Consider the following 14,631-nt stretch of genomic DNA (forward strand, 5'->3'; position numbering starts at 1 on the left):
ACTCTTGTGTTTAACTTAAAAATCCCTTTTGTTTTCAAATGTTGGAATCCCAATGTGGATTTTTAGAGAAGCATGTTACTTAACTATTGCTTATTGATTGCCTTAGGGGAGAAGGGGTGACATGATGGCGCCACTTTAAATTGCTCTCTTTCCTCCTCCTGTTTCCCCCCCTTTATCCTGAGGTCACTGAAGCATTTTCCGTGACCTACTAATAAAACTGTACTTGAGGGTGTTAGAACAACAACTGGCAGAAGCCAGAGTTTGGCACCTCAAGGGTCGGAAGACCCGAATTCCGCGGTCCCCAAAGTTCTGAGTAATATCTTTAGTCCTTCAACCTCGTCTCCCTCCCTTCCATTCACAATCTTGGTGTTGCCATCTCCTTTGTCACGTGGCTAGCAATCATTGTGTTTTTTTTGTTTGTTTTGGGGTGTATGTTTATATTTTGAGTTTTTGCTCAGAGGGACCTTCCCCACTTTGGTTGAAGAGATCCAAATGTTTTAAATTTTATTCAGTTATAGAGTCGGAGAACATTTTTAAAATAAACGATAAAATTACATAATCTTCGCCTTGCATAATCATGATATAGTTATAGATTGTTACTGAACTTCGCTTCTAAAGTACTTTCAAGTAGTACATTAGAATATCTTTTCCATCTCTCAGAATGGTCTGAGCCCGCCTTTCCCTCTGCTTTTTGGGTCATTTAAAGTATCACTATTTACAAAGGCTTAAGTGGGTGTGTTTCCCCTCCCCCTTGTATAGGCTGTACTTGGTTCCTTGCATACTGTTTTAGCAATTTAGATAATTTCAATTGTCTGCAGACTTTGCCAGTTAAGACCGTTTTTTCTTCTTTTAACAACAGTGTATACTTTTGGGCAATATTTTCTACTTAAGGATATTTCATTAATATTTCTGTTACATTTTTGATGCTGAGCACTTTTGCTTTTAATCCTGTAGCTTTAGAAGAATGTAATTATCTGTTACTTCATTTCAGTTTTCCCCATAATTGGGTAAATTTCTAATAGAAAATACAAAGGACAATTCTCTGTTTCTATACCAGTTACTAGACACTTTCCGTTTAAAAATGTCTAGAGTTAAACTTTTTTCCAAGTAAATGTAAAATATGATTCTTCAGTATGCATTGATCTGTTTTATCATGTATGTTTTCAATGGTTTGGGCCATTTTCTTTCTAACAGTTACATCATATCATGTGATAATGTTCAGTGTGATGTGTAGTTCTAAAAATAAGGCAAGGTAGAAGTGCTCATCCCTTAGGAATTTAAAAAATGTGTTATAAATGTGAGATAACTACCCTCAGTTATGGAATTTTGAACTTGATTTCCAGGAGGTTTATCCAACAAAGTATTCAACTCCTTTGACTTTCAGTCTGTTTGATACATTTGTTAGTGATCTCATGATTTGAGGTGGTTGTCTATTTCTCAAGTGTGAACTACTTGGAGGGAAATATTAGGTATTATAAAGGGCTGTATTCTGGTGAAGATGGTTGTCATTGATAACTGCCTTATTTGAGTATGTATGAAATAAGTTGTGATTTGTGGTTGTGCAGTTAAGAGAGAACTCAATTAAGTAAAGTATTAGAGCTTTTGTGATAGGGTGGGGTGTTTTGGTCTTTGCACCTATATGAATCTCTTGAAGTACTGAGATGTATTCCTACTTCTCTCCTGAAAGCCTTATTCAGAACATGAGTATTTGACTTTAATGCTTTACCACAGTGATATATTAAATTTGTGCCTGCTTTTCTGTCTTCCTGCCTGCACATACTATTTCTGTAGTTAAACATATAGAGCACTCTGATTATTAGGTGACTTATCATTATCTTCTTGAGGAAAATTCTGGAAACTAGAAAATGAATAAACTGTAGTTCACTAACTTGTGAACTTCTATCTAAGAGAGAAGAAAGGAAAATAACTGTAGTCTTCCCCCTGCCCCGCTTCTAAACACTGCCAGTACCCTTCCATCTCTAGTAATGCTACACTCTAACCAGCAGTGTGTCTCCATCCTCTGGATGTTATTGGTTGGGCCACAGATTTTATTTGTATTTTTAAGTGAATAACAAGTTTTAGCTTTGTTCTTTGATGTGATCTGATTCATGTAATCTATAAACATAGGTCCTTTGTGATTGGTGATGTTTGTTTGAGAAAGTATTTTAGATTGAGTAGTTCTTGTTAGGCCCACCTTTTTTTTTAATTAAAGCTTAATTATCTGTTATGTTAGAAAAGCAATGTTTTTAATGTTCTAAAAAACATTAAACTAATCCATACTGGATTCCTGAAACAATAATAGAGAAAACTATATAAACAGCAATATTTTTTTTCCCCCTTAAATCAGCTTCTTTGGGTGGGGCTTTTTTTTTTTTTTTTTTTTTAAATCTTCTTGGTGAAGTCTTTAAGACAGATTCTAAGTGACTTTCTTTCTAGAAATGTATATATTAAATTTTTTTTGTTGTTGTTGTTCTCCCCCTACCCCAGTACCTTTCTATTCCTTCTAATCTGGAGGGGAAAGAATAGTGTTGCCCAAATATGTGATACTGATAACTAGTAAGTTACCCTTTCAAATGTGCATTCTGTTCTCTTTCTGTTACCCACAATTCTCCCCTTAATGCACAAGTAATAAGTAATGCATATCACTTACCATCTATCTGTATTCTGGTAGCCTTTAAATGTTGGAGACCTCTAGTACAGTGGAGTATTTCTTTCCTAATTCATACTCTTTTATAACCATATTGTGTTCACCTGAGTTTAGAGCTCACATTTCTGGGAATGGGAAGTGTGGATGAGAGAGTCCTACTTTGCATTATGAATTATTACATTGACAGGAATATTTTTGCAAAGCACTTAGTGCACCCAGAGGCTAATATCAATTTATTAAGATATAAATTATAATTTAAATATACATGTTCAGAAGCAACATGACTTAACTAGACTTAGTACAGATTAAAAAAAAAAAAAAAACAGCAACAAAAAACAGTCGTATTTTAGGAAAAAAATATGGTCCAAGCCATTTGTACTTACCTATTGCACTGTTAGGCCAGGTGTTTGGGGCTATTTTATTTGAGACACCTGCACTGTACTCCTACATAAAAGGAGCAAGCAGAGGACATTGTTGTAAAATATGCTTCCTAAGATCTGGTACAATCTAAGCAATCAAGGTAGAAATTTATTTAAATGGGAGAAAGAGGGAAAGGAAATTGCTTTAAAACTAAATAATTAGTTCTGTGAGATTTACTCCAGGATTTGTTTCTGTGTTAAAAAGCCTTGTGCCTATCTTTTAGGATTTTGGGTAAAATACATAGAAAATAAGCCCAATAGGTGTGATTTGCCAAAAAAAACTTGGACTCCAAAAGGCTGCAGTAGATACTTTTTCTCTATGTGTTAGGCTGTTTCTGGTTATCCAACCTTTCCCTTACGTTAAACCCTCATGCTTTCCAAGTGCTTTACCCCTGAGCTACAACCCCAATCCTCTTTTCCTTGTACTAGGGATTGAACCCAGTGGCACTTTACAACAGAGCTGCATCCCCAATCCTTTTTATTTATTTGTGAGACAGGGTCTTGCTAAGTTGTTGAGGGTCTTATTAAGTTGGTGAGATTGGTTTCAAACTTGTGGTTCTCTTGCCTCAGCCTCCTGAGTTGCTGAGATTATAGGTGTGCACCATCGAGTGCCTGACTTTTTCTTGCTTTTGATAGGGTAAAGATAGAGCAAAAATACAGAGTATGTGGAAACCAATTTCATGAATGTAGACAGTACAATTCATACTTGAGAAATGAAAAACTGGAGTCCTCTGAAGAGGAAAATGTAAAGATTATATGTGAAGATTTTAAATCGTCATGCCAATAGGATGGTCGGGGTGGAGGAGCTTGCTAAGTTTTTATTTCTCCATTGGGTAGCACAGTGTGACCGATAATAGGTCTTTAATAAAAGTTACTTTCTGCAGGCTTTGCTTTTCCAAGATTTTAAGCCAGTTCAATAGAATTTTAACATGATTCTCTCTACCAGGGAATTTAACCATGTTTTATTGTTGTTGACAGTGAATTTGCCTTTTATTCTCTAATAATTTTTTAGAATTAAAATTTCTCCAAGCTTTTGAGAATCAGGAAGTATAAATTAGAGGTAAATTTAGTGCTTTTTATCTAAATATTATCAAGAACTCTGGTTCTTGTTACCCGAACTGGGAATCTAAAATGAGATCTTATTCTGAATTTTAAGTACAGCATATTCTGCCCTTGCTTGGAAAAAGTTGCTTGAGTGGCACCAGACTTAATGCAGCCCCCTCACCTTGTAATTCCTTTTTTAAAAGGGAGCAGTTTAAAGGTCTGTCCTGGTCAAATTCAGTTAGACTACAAAGTGTTGGAGAATAAAAAAGATGAATAACAATTTTGTTAAGATGTTAAACCAGAAATTGCTAAGAACTGGTATCTAGGCTTTCTTCTGCTCTTGCTGTTTGGCCTTTGTGACTGCTTATTAGCACCTCCACCAGAGGGTGTGAAGGGACACAGGCTAAAAGCTAATTAGTGAGTGAGTGGTGTTTGCTAGTGTAGAGGCTTTATGGAAATCTAGTGGGGGAAGGGGAGTTGCTTGCTTGACATGGGACAGGTCCTGAGTTCAGTCCCCAGCACTGGAAAAAACAATAACAAAATCCCCACAGAAATACTAATCTTACAAGTTGAACTGTCAGGAATGTTTCATTAAATTGTTTATGTACTATCGTGGAGAATGTTTGAACACCTTAAGAATATATATGTTAAAAATAGGGCTGCAGTTTTTTGCAGTTAATGATTTATTCCCTGCTATTTACTCTTTGCCTCTCAAGATAATAAAAGAAGGATGTTAGTATTAACTTCTCCTCTTATTTTGGTGGTGCTGGGTTTCAAATCCAGGGCTTCACACATGCTAGGCAAGTGCTCTACCACTGAGTTTTAGTAACTCCAAGCCCTAGTATTAACTTTTAACATTTCCCTGGCATTTGAGAAGACATTTTTAATCATTAATTCAGTTTAAAGGGATAAGGTAGATTTCAGTTGGATCTCTGGATTTAGGCCATGGACTTTGAAGAATAACCCTTTTGTTTTGAATTGCTTGGACTCTTCAAGAAATCTGATTTTAGAATTGTTCAGAAGTACTTGTATCATTAGTGTGTCAGAAAGAAATAAGATAAGTGGATTTTTTTTCCCTTTTGACCTTTTGTGAGCTAAAGACTGGTAGGAAATTTGAGTTCAGTGATAGGCTATGAATAAGATAAATAACATTCATAGTTTGCTATATGGTCATCAAAAAAGTTCTTGTGTGTATATTTACCATGGGTGGGAACATACTTATTATGTATGTGGCTTGATCTTTTGAAAATTTAGGGCTTTTTTGTTATTGTTATTACAGTTCTTTAGCGAAAGAATTGTATATCTTAGCGTACCCATTAGAGTAGTTTTGTTAGATAGATTCCTAGAAATGCAGTTGCTAGGTAAAGGTTTGTATGATTGCATGTAAAATTAGATAATCCCTTTAAAATGCCATGGACTGCTGGGGATGTGGCTCAGTGGTAGTGTGCTTGCCTAGCATGCATGAGGCCCTGGGTTTGATTCCTTAGCACTACAAACAAACAAAAAACAGCCATGGAACCAAGTTGGATAATTTAAAAAATATAGTTGAAAAGTTTGTCAATCTAGGTGCAGGGGGGCTTGGACATGTATGTTACTGGGATATGAGGTAAATGAGGTCTGTTCTAGATTTAGTTGATACCTGCTTCTTTTTAGATTGTTGTCTCCTCATGATCACACATTCCCATTAGCTTCCTAATGGAGCTTCATCTGATTTATTCAGCATAAAATTTTGAGGTTACTTAACCTACATCGTTCTACTGTCTGCTAGGCACTATGCTGCATGTAGGGGATAGTTATAAAACTAACCTTTCAAGAAGTACATGGTCTACCTGAGCTTGGTGGCTAATAATTCTAATCCCATCTACTCAGGAGGCATCCTTAAGTTGGAGGCCTGCCTGCGCAATCTAGTGAGACCCTGTCTCAAATAAAAGGACTGGGAATGTAGCTCAGAGGTAGAATGCTCCTGGGTTCCAATACCTCAAAAGGGGTTTAAAAAAAAGAAAAAGAAAAAAGAACACAAGACCTAGAGAGGGAGGGGATAGATGAAATTGTGAGTTTATATTATACTGGTGCTTGTGCCCCGAATGTCATGAATGAGCATGTAATTTTGGGCCTGAACTTTGAAAGAGTAGCGTGAGCAAAGATGGAGGAACATAGAAGAACCAGGAAGCATGTATGTGATTCAAGTGGCTCTAGTGAGAGAAGACTGAAAATGAGTTTGAATGTTAAAAGGGGGCCAGTATGTGCTGTGTGAGGAGTTTGGATTGCCAGTATGTACTGTGTGAGGAGTTTGGATTCATTCTTGCCCTAGAATCCTTGGAGAATTCTAAGCACCCCACAGTGAGATTTACGTTTGCTCCCTTCCTTCTTTCTCACCTTTGTAAGACTTACTGTGATAGTGGACTTAAGATTGCAGACTTCCTGAGATGGGAAGGAGGAGAAATGGTTGGGAAATTATTACTGCAGTATATAATCAGGTTCTGAAGTAAGGCAGTGGCACTGAGGTTGGGATGAATGTGCCTGTCATTCTTCCTGTTGAACTCTTCCAACCCCTTTCACAATTCTGTCAGAAAGTCCCACCCTGCTGTGTTGTCCCAGGACAGAGGTGCTTTTGGCCCCTCGAATTGTGACGCCTGTCAACTGAGTGTCTTTCTGTGTCTTATGGAGAATTGTGGTTGTACAGACTGTGGTTTAGTGTATTATTTTTAGGATCCTAGAGCATGTGGGTCAGTGTCTACATGAAGTGGAATAATAAACGGTGTCCTCACCTCCGCAAAAAATCAGTCAGACTATCTCTTCCTGGAAGCTTCTCTTGACCCCGTGAAGCAAAACACAGTGCATTATGCTGTCTTCACACCTAATTTATATCTTAATCATCTTTGGCATTAATGAAACTTTATAATTCTTAGTGTCTCTAATGTTAGTGTCTCCCATAGATTTTCTTTGATTAATGTCTGGCATTAATAGACATTTATAATATGAGATATTTGTGATAAAAGGTAAATAATGGTTGTGGTCGTGATGTACTCATACAAGGAATATTGAGGGGCATGAATTGGTTTTGGATTTTCTGTTGTGGGCAGGGAATGCGTTTTGATTATGGGATTCTTGGAGCCTCCTGAGTAATTGAGATTACATGTTTGTGCCAAGGCCTTTAAGTGTTTTTTAGGTTTCAACTTAGATCCTGTTCCTCTGGGAATCCTTCCCTGACCCCATCTACTTTTCAAACTGTGTGAGGGTCCCCAAATGTAGTCCCTAGAGATTCCTTTTCTTATGAGTCTTTGTCATCCTTGTAAATACTTAGTACAGTGCTTTGACTGCTATAGGCATTTTAATTATTTACTGGAGATAATCAGTAGTTAGTTGGTGTTTCCTCATTGAGTTTCCTATAAAGACTAAAATTCAGAATTTAGTATCTAGCAATTTAGATCCTTACAATTTAAACCTGGCCTTAAACTGCCTAGTGTAGTAGATAAAAGGCCTTAGAGATCTTGCTTCTGCAACTTAGTAGTTATGTCATCATGGGCTAATTAATTGTGTTCTCTGAGCATCAAGTTTCTTCATCCATAAAATAAGGACAGTAGTACTTACCTTATAATGTTTTGTGAAGATTAAATAAGAGAATATATGTAAAAACACAGCATGGTGAAAGGTCAATTAATGTTAGTGAACAGCCTTAATAACCTGTCTTCCAATTAGATATGATTCTTAGTCGTTATAAAACTTGTTCAGTTAAGAAGATCTGTTGTCATAAGATAATGTTAGGGACTTGGGTGAGACCCACATTATTTCTTTGTTTTATTAAAAAATTATCTCTCCTTCAGCGTATTCCATTTACTGTATCTACATTTGTTTCTGTGTAGAAGAAATAACTTCCAGTACCTCATCACAAATCACTACATATCTGCTCTCTTCCTCTCATTCTTTCCTTGAGAAACTGAACATACCACTTTGTTCATCCAGGTCCTTCTGTGGATATTTATTTCCCCAAATCTTTCCCATTATTTTGATTATGTCATTTTCTTGAGTATAATTTTTTCTTAACAAAATCTAATTTATACTTGAAGACCCACTTAAAGAAGCCTTTCTGACTATTCTAGTTCAATCAGTGCAGATAGTGCCTATAGTGCTTATAGTGCTTATAATGTACCAAGCTCTAGATCAGGTTAGTAAGCATGCAGAAAGATGCTGTTAAGAAATTTGTCTTGGAAAGAGAATTTAAAAATTTGACAATTAGGGAATATTCAGATGATTTAAATTTGAATGATAGTGATGTAAGTGCATTATGCAATTTAAGTAGGAAGAAAGTGATAAAAATCCAGGGAGTCAAATTTGGGGGAGATACTGTTATCGAATAAATAAGGTTTTGGACAGAAAGGATTGGAGAAGGGCCTCCAGGTGCAAGTAGCACCATAGGCAAAGCTATGTAGTGGGGGGATCTGGGAAGTTCTGGGTTATTGGGTTCAGGGCCACTTGATGTATTTGCTCTGCTGTTATTTTAAGTTTATCTTAAAGAATTTGAACTTGTGAAAAAGGAATTCAATACTCTTCTCAGAGAGGGAAGTGAGGGTGATGAATAAAGCCTGGTTTTGGGGACTGAGACACCAGGTCAGAAAGGAGTTTAGGGTAAAGGTGTGAGCTGATGAGGACCTGGGCTGAGTTGGTGGTGTTAGCTATGGAGTGGGGGAATCTGGGAAGTTCTGGGTTTATTGGGTTCAGGCCACTTGATGTATTGCTAAACAAAGGATAGCTAACCTGCAGAGCTTTATGAGAAATAAGTGGAAGGATTTCATCATAAAGAAAGATGAATTATAAAGGGAGAGAGCTTTATCTCCTTGTTTACCCTACATATTGACTCTTATGTAGACTTTAGCCATTTTACATTTCTGGATTAAAATTTTGAAGTAGATTCTGCTCTTCTGCTGCATCCTACCTGCATTATTGTGGTAGCTTCTTCATTGGTCTTTGCCATAGAGATTCCTTTTGACTTTTTTTTTTTGTATTGGAGATTGAAACCAGGGGGTTTTACCCCTGGACATCTTAGCCCTTTAATTTTTTTAAATTTTGAGACAGGGTCTCGCTAAGTTCCTTAGAGCCTTACTGAGACTGACTTTGAATTCTGATCCTCCTGCCTTGCTTCCTGAACTACTGGGATTACAGGTGTCTGCCACCATGCTCAATCTTTTCACTTTCTTTTAATTCACCCTACCCAACTGGTTTCTCTAAAGGAATCTCTGATAGGACACCCCGTTTAAAAAAAAAAAAAAAAAAAAAAAAAAAAAAAAAAAAAACCTTTAATGATACTCAGCTGTTTTAAGTTTGAGTAAATGCTGACTGACTGTTTAGAGTTGTCCATTAGTAATCAGACTTCAGATTGTCTTTCCACCTTTTTTGTACTTTTTCCTCTACTAAAATATGCTTTTATTTCAAGAAAATTGTTCCTTTCTTTTAACCCTCTGTAGATTCTTTGTTTTACCAGAGGCCTGCCTTTCCCTCTTTCTAGACGGCTACATTGCCATTCTTTTTTCCTGATGACTTTTAAAATAATTTTCAAGTCTCAGCTACAGTTTTGACAACTTCATGTATACTCCTCTAACCATCCTTTCTCTTCCCCTTTCTTTTGCTCCTTCCTTTGTGCAGAGTAATGAGGTAAAGGTGAGGAAGAGGTTAGTAGAAGCCACATTAGGAGTAAACGTTTTTCTTCCCTGATTTTTTTCTTCTTTTTGCATTTTTCAGTGTTTCAGTGCACTTGTGACACTTGGCTTGTTGGACAGCCAGATGACCATAACCCTTCCCCTTCGGTCTCTGCAGCTTAACATTTTTCCAAGGTGGATGGTTCTAGGTTATTCTTGTGTACCTGGAATACTGACTTGGGAATTTACAAGGAATAAGTGAGGTCTTCATTGGTAGGTGTATAGTTAGTTCTGACTCAAAGTACTCAGAGGATCCTGATAACATTGCTTTCTGGAGAGAGAGACAGACAGACATAAAGTCTGTCTTTCAAGCCAGTAGTTCTTAATTGGGAGATGTAATTTTGTTTTGCCAGTGCGTGTGCAGGGGCTGGGGGTAGCATTTGACACATGTATGGAGGTGTTTGGTGTTTTTGTTACTGCAGAAGGGTGCTACTGGCATCTAGTGGGCAGAAACAGATTGTGCCAAATGAAGTACAATGCACAGTTTTGCCCACATGACAAAAATTATTGAGCCTAAGATGTCAGAAGTACTGTGGTTGAGGAACACTGCCTTAGGGATATATGTTTGTTCTCCAGGTGCCACTTGTGCTAAGTAGAAATTTGTCCTTGGATCTGTGTTGTAATTTAGAATAATAGGATCACAGTATAGGAAAGAACCCTAGAGGTCACCCATTTGAACTTTATTCCCATTTAAATCCCTCAGCAGTGTTCTGCATGTTATTAATATATATAATGCAATAGAGTGTTTATATAAATAAACACTTAAATGTTTGGTAAAGGCAAACATTTGAGTATTCTGTATGATGAAGTGTCTTATAAATCACCATCAGGGAACTTTTCCCCAAATGTGCTTGTATGCTGAATGCTTTAAATCTTCCTGTTCCTAAAATGCTTCTTCAGATTGGGACGGAAAATGTTAATTATCCAGACCAATGTTTTGGCAGCTAAAGGATCATGATTTGATTACCCGCCCCACATCTTTTTGTACTGGGTATTGAACCCAGAGGCACTTAACCACTCAGCCCCAGCCCTTTTTTTGTGTTTTATTTAGAGACAGGATCTCACTGAGTTGCTTAGGGCTGTACTGAGTTGCTGAGGCTGGCTTCCAACTTGTGATCCTCCTGCCTTAGCTTCCTGAGCCTCTGGGATTACAGACATTCACCACTGGGCCTGGCAGTGACCTGCATCTACTGCTAACTTAATTTATGTCAGTGGCAGCAGGTACAGATAGCTCCATCTGTATTGTGTTTGTCAGATTATAGTCTACCAAATGAGTAAAAATTAGGATATTTTGAATTTTTTATTTTGATTATATAGTATAACTGTATTATATGTCTTCATCAGTAAATTATAATCTCAGCCCTAAATCTACCATCCAGGTTGTTATGAGGATTAACTAGTTGATTATAGCTTTTAATGCTTTGTATTCTTTGTATTCTTTTTTGAAGAAAGGTGATTTATCATAAGCTGATACGCTGTTTTTGCAAAACTGCAGAAATTTGACAGTTTTTCTCTTTTTTAAATTGTCAAGTGAAGCTTTTTGGGATTTGTGAGGGTCAGTGGGATTGGAATTTTTTTGCGGTGCTGGGGATTGAACTCAGGGCCTTATTGCTTGTGGAGGCGAGCACTCTACCAACTGAGCTATCTCCCCAGCCCTGGAATTGTTTTAATGAACATTTTGCTCACTATGATTTTGCTTTAGATTTTTTGACTAAGAATTTTTTCCCATTAATTTCTTTTTGCTTCCCTCCCTTTTATTATACAAGTAATACTCGTTTATGATGGAGACACAAAAAGCAAAAGAATCTTACCACCTACATTTTTAAAGCAAAAATGAGGTCTTTTTTTTTTTTTTTCTTTTGCGGTGCTGGGGATTGAACCCAGGGCCTTGTGCTTGCAAGCAAGGCAAGCACTCTGCCAACTGGGCTATCTCCCCAGCCCTTCATAGTATGTTTTGTAACACTTCTTCCATTTATCAGTAAAGCAGGCACTTTTTCATGTTAGTAAATGTAGCTTTGCAATGCTCTTTTCTATTAGAAAGATCATAATTTCAATTATTGGGACTTTAACATGTGTTTGTTATTATAAGCAACATAATGAAACTGTAAATAAAAGTAAATCTAGATTTATAAACATTTTTTAGACTAATTTGCTTTTTCCTGTGCATTTAAAAGTTTAGTGGAAATGTATTCCTTGTTAGCTGCTGTTTCCAGATTATGATAATTAATAGATAAATATTAATGGATATTTGTTCTAGGTTGTAGATTAAGTTCAGGAAAATATTTCGTGTAAACACATAAAAATACTAAAACCAAGAAGGTAGGCTTTATCATTTGTAGATGAGGCAACAGAGGGAACAGAGTAGTTAAGTAATTTGAGGAGGTGGAGCCAGGATGTGAATCCAGACTTGCTTGCTTGAGTTCTTGCTCCCCTGATCTATAAATGGCTTTGAGGATAGTATTGAATCTAAGCATAGCATTTCAAGTCAATAAAGGGAGGAGAATATGGGTTTAGATATCTTTTTTCTTTAAACAGTACTCTTTGTTTTGGAAACCTAAAGATTTTGGAATCCAGAATAGGAATTTCATCTGAAGAAAGAAGATGATATTTAAATGATTGTTTTAGGAACTACTCTTTGCAGTGCACCCCGTTGGGATGTTGAGACCAAGGAGAAAATATGAATAAAATAAACTCTTGCTTTTGAAATTGTATATGATTGAATTTTCAGTTCATGGACAACTTTGGGAGGACTATGGTGAGAGAAGTCTTAGTCTCACACTTTTCTCTTAGAAATTTGAGCCAGTGTATTTTTCTTTAAGTTGTGAAACTTTTAAAAAATTGAGTAATTCAAAAATAACTTTTGAAATGTTCTTTACTTAAGTACCTTCAGTGGTATGATGTTGGTATTGATTATGACACACCCCCTTTTGGTTCTGGGGTTTGAACTCAGGAGCACATAACAACTAAGCCACATCCCCAGCCCTTTTTTGTATTTTATTTAGAGACAGGGTTTCACTGAGTTGTTTAGGGCCTCACTAAGTTGCTGAGGCTGGCCTCAGCTCCCAAACTGCTAGCATTACAGACATGCACCACTGCACCCAGCAAGATCCTTTTATTTTTGTTGGGTGAGCCTGGGTTTTCCTGTTTTGTGTAAATTTGTAACATCTTTCTTTGTCTTTTTTCTTTCTTTCTGTTTCCTGCCATTGCTGAGATACTTACTGTAATGCTTTTGTGAAGTAGAGTACAGCAGCTTTCTTCACGTGTTATATTAATTGTCACTGATAATATGCCTCCTTGCATTGCTGATATCAACTGTGTATTGGTAATCAAGAGTAGGAAATTGAATTAGTGGGAAAGATCTGATAGTGATTTTTGTTTATGGGAAAAATGCTTTGTATGTTACAAAACAGACTCAAAATACTTTGAACAAATAATTTTTATTAGTTTAGCTGTCAATTGACCATAACATAACCGTTTATATTATGTTAGGAATTAGTATTAAATTTAAAATCAGAACTGCAAAAAGTGAACATAGAACAGTTTGTGTTACACAGACTGCTGTGTGCCAAGAAGTCCATGAGAATAAAACTCTTAAGCCTCAAAGACCTACTTTTAGAGGAGGAAGTTCTTTAAATCATAACCCTAGAGTAAGAAACTTTCAGCATTTATTTAGCGCAGTATACAGATATGACCTGCATGTGTGTTAGTGCTTCTGTGAATGTTCTCTCAATCATTTCAGTATTTTTATGTTAATAATTTGAATTGTCATACTATAAAGAAGTTTAGTGTAGTCATAGGACCTAGCATCCCACTTTGGTATTGACCTAAAAATGAAAATGTCAGAATTGGAGAGTGTCACTTTCTTTTCTTTTTTGGAAAGGAGGAATTGTATAATGTAGTGAATTCACAAACTTGGATCTTAGGACTTTTTTTTTTTTTTTTTTTTTAAACTGAGTAATTAACTCAGAGGCACTGTGCCACTGAGCTATATCTCCAGTTCTTATTTTTTTCTTTTTGGACAGGGTCTCACTATGTTGCAAGGACCGGCTGAACTTGTGATCCTCTCACCTCAATCTCTGGTGCTGCTGGGATTACAGGCTTACACCACCACACCCGACTCTTTTCACTCTTAAAAGTTACTGACACAAAGAGCTTTTGTGGGTTATTATCTATACATACTTGCTGTATTAGAAATTGAGAAATTTAAAACATAATCACTTACCACTTCATTTTAAAATAACAAACCCATTACTTATTATAAAAAGCAATTTTTATCCAAAGCAAAAGCTTAATGAAAGACATGGCTTTACATTTTTTTGTTTTTCGCAAATCTTTTAAACATCAGGTTTAATAGAAAACGACTGGGTTCTCGTGTCTGCTTGCATGGATATTATGGTATGTGGTTTAGGTGAAGTTTATAAAGAAAATGCTGGGGTTGTTGCTTCGTGCTAGAGCTTTTGCCCTAGCATGTGCAAGTCCCAGCACTACAAAAGAAAAAATAAATCTCCCCTCACCAGAAAAATAAGACTGCTTAAGTATTTTTTGTCAGATACCTGTGAATATCCTATGACATTTCACCCAAATTCAACAAGTAGTAGTTTCATAAAGGCTAGTTGTGCCATGGAAGCTGAAATTGTATCAGTTAGCTTTCATACTGTTATATTAAAATCCAGTGGTCTCCTTGCACTTGGTTTTACCCATATGTGGCTTTCTAACAAGCATGTGTCATTTTGGTCATTAGGGGATTATACAGAACTTTCAAATGTCAACATTATATTATATGATATTAGAAATTTACATTGATTAGTATCAGTATCACCACAAATCT

General features: G+C 36.4%; 1 protein-coding gene across 1 annotated transcript in view; it reads left to right on the plus strand.

The window, feature by feature from the left end:
• Kansl1 (KAT8 regulatory NSL complex subunit 1) overlaps positions 1–14,631 on the plus strand; it is a 153,734-nt gene that overhangs the window by 1,233 nt on the left and 137,870 nt on the right.

The sequence above is a fragment of the Sciurus carolinensis genome, chromosome 3 (genome assembly GCF_902686445.1).
Source record: "Sciurus carolinensis chromosome 3, mSciCar1.2, whole genome shotgun sequence".
Lineage (NCBI taxonomy): Eukaryota > Metazoa > Chordata > Mammalia > Rodentia > Sciuridae > Sciurus > Sciurus carolinensis.